The following is a 2,616-nucleotide window of genomic DNA, read 5'->3' as shown; positions in this document are numbered from 1 at the left end:
TAACCAGAAATCACATTTCGACAGTTTGGCATAAAGCTTCTTCTCTTTCAACACTCCCAGCACAATTCTGAGATGCTCTGCATGTTCTTCTTCACTTTTGGAATATATCAGAATGTCGTCAATGAACACCACAACGAACTTATCAAGATAAGGGTGAAAAATCCTATTCATATATTCCATGAAAACACCAGGTGCGTTAGTAACCCCAAACGGCATCACAGTGTATTCATAATGACCATACCTCGTTCTGAACGCAGTCTTCTGAATATCGTCCGCCTTCACACGAATCTGATGATACCCAGACCTCAAATCAATTTTGCTGAATATACTAGCTCCGACCAATTGATCCATCAAATCATCAATCCTCGGCAATGGATACCGATTCTTGATAGTAACTTTATTCAGTTGTCTGTAGTCTACACACAACCTCATAGATCCTTCCTTCTTCTTTACTAATAACACCGGTGCACCCCACGGTGACACACTTGGACGGATGAACTCCTTCTCCAACAATTCTTCTAATTGACTCTTCAATTCGGTCAATTCAGATGCTGACATTCTATAAGGTGCCATAGACACAGGACTGGTTCCAGGAACTAACTCAACGGCAAACTCTACTTCCCTTTCAGGTGGTAGCTCTCTAACATCTTCCGGAAAAACTTCTGGAAATTCTCGTACCACTGGTAATTCATTACTCACTACCCTTCCTTTCACTTCCATCGACGCAAAAAGCATAAACACGGCTGCCCCGTCTTGAATCACTTCACCTACTTGTCTTGCAGTCATTGCCAACTCTTCGATACTCATCTCTTCATGAAAGATAACCGTCTTCGTAAAACAATTAATATGAACTCGGTTAAATTGCAACCAGTTCATCCCCAAAATAATGTCAAGTTGTTCAAGTGGAAGGCACACTAAGTCCATTCCAAACTTCCTACCAAATATATCAATAGGACAGTTCAAACATGCAGATGAAGTGGTCACTGAACCCGACGCAGGAGTGTCAATAACCATACTTCCATTAATCTTTGTTATCTCTAAATTCAGCCTCTTAGCACAATCCAATGAAATAAACGAGTGAGTTGCACCAGTATCAATAATCGCAATTAAAGGTGCGTTATGTATGAAACACGTACCTTTAATCAGTCTATCCTCTGGAGTGGTTTCTGATCCAGACAAAGCAAAGACTTTCCCTCCAGACTGGTTCTTCTTCGGCTTGGTGCACTGTGTACTGATATGACCTTCTTCTCCACAGTTATAGCAAGACACAGTTCTCATTTTACAGTCAGGAGCAACATGGCCTACTCTGCCACACTTAAAGCACTTCTTCTCTTCTTTCTTGCACTCATTCCTCTTATGTCCTGGTTCACCACAGTTGAAGCACCTAAAGGGAGCACCAGAATCTCCCCCACTAGGCCTTTTCCAGTTACCAGCTCTTGAGTTTCCCCTACCATATGGTGTACCTCTGTCCATAGGCTTCTTACCCTTCTTATCAACTAACTCGCGAGAGTGAGATGATTTCAGCTTAAGACTGTCTTCCTCAAAGATTCTGCTACAGTCCACTAAATCAGCAAACCGGCGAATTCTTTGATACCTGATACCCTGCTTGATCTCATCACGAAGACCATTCTCAAACTTGATACACTTAGAGAATTCTCCAGCTGCATCGTTGGTGTAGTGTATGTAGTACTTAGCTAACTCCACAAATTTGGAAGCATATTCCGGCACTGTCATACTACCCTGTTTCAGCTCCAAAAACTTAATCTCCTTCCTTCCCCGCACATCTTCAGGAAAGTACTTCCTCAGAAATTCTCTCTTGAATATGGCCCAAGTTGATGTGTGATCATAAGGTGTTTGTATATTTGTTCAAATCAAGTTTCATGCCTTTAAATGCTGTTTTTGCTGAAATTTACACTGAGGAAATCGATTTCCTTAAGGCTGAAATCGATTTCCTGCTGAACATAACTTGTTTTTTTTGAAAACTGCATTATGGAAATCGATTTCCCCCTGCATGAAATCGATTTCCAGTAGGCAGAATGTGGTTTTTTGCCTTTTTTGTGCTTGTTTTGGCTTCCTTCTTCCTACACTTTATTAATATCATTGGATCTAGGGTGTTGATAGGTTTGAAATGACCTAATCCACCAAAATGGATGAATGATATTAATGATAGTGTGAGTTGATTATCTTTTGTGTTTTCATTCTTATTTTCATCTTATTTTTCTTTTGATCGATGAAAGTCTTAACATCTTGCAGATTCTATGGATTCTTGATGAAGACTAGATCAATTTGTTTTCATTCTTATCTTTTCGTCTTATTTCCTTTTGATCGATGAAAGTCTTAATATCTTGAGAATTCTATGGATTCTTGATAAAGACTAGATCAATTTGTTTTCATTCTTATCTTTTTTTCATCTTATTTTCTCTCGATCGATGAAAGTCTTGATATCTTGAGAATTCTATGGATTCTTGATAAAGGCTAGATCATTTCTTCTTCTCCTTCTTATTTCTTTTGATTGATGATCTTGATACATGGAGAGTTCTCCTACATTTGTCCCGACTCGATAAAAGATCAAATATGGAAGAGAATTGTATGCGGTTGATTTATGACTTATGGAAA

This window comes from Vicia villosa, linkage group LG4 (assembly GCF_029867415.1).
Source record: "Vicia villosa cultivar HV-30 ecotype Madison, WI linkage group LG4, Vvil1.0, whole genome shotgun sequence".
Classification (NCBI taxonomy): Eukaryota; Viridiplantae; Streptophyta; class Magnoliopsida; order Fabales; family Fabaceae; genus Vicia; species Vicia villosa.
This window is presented reverse-complemented; position numbering follows the sequence as displayed.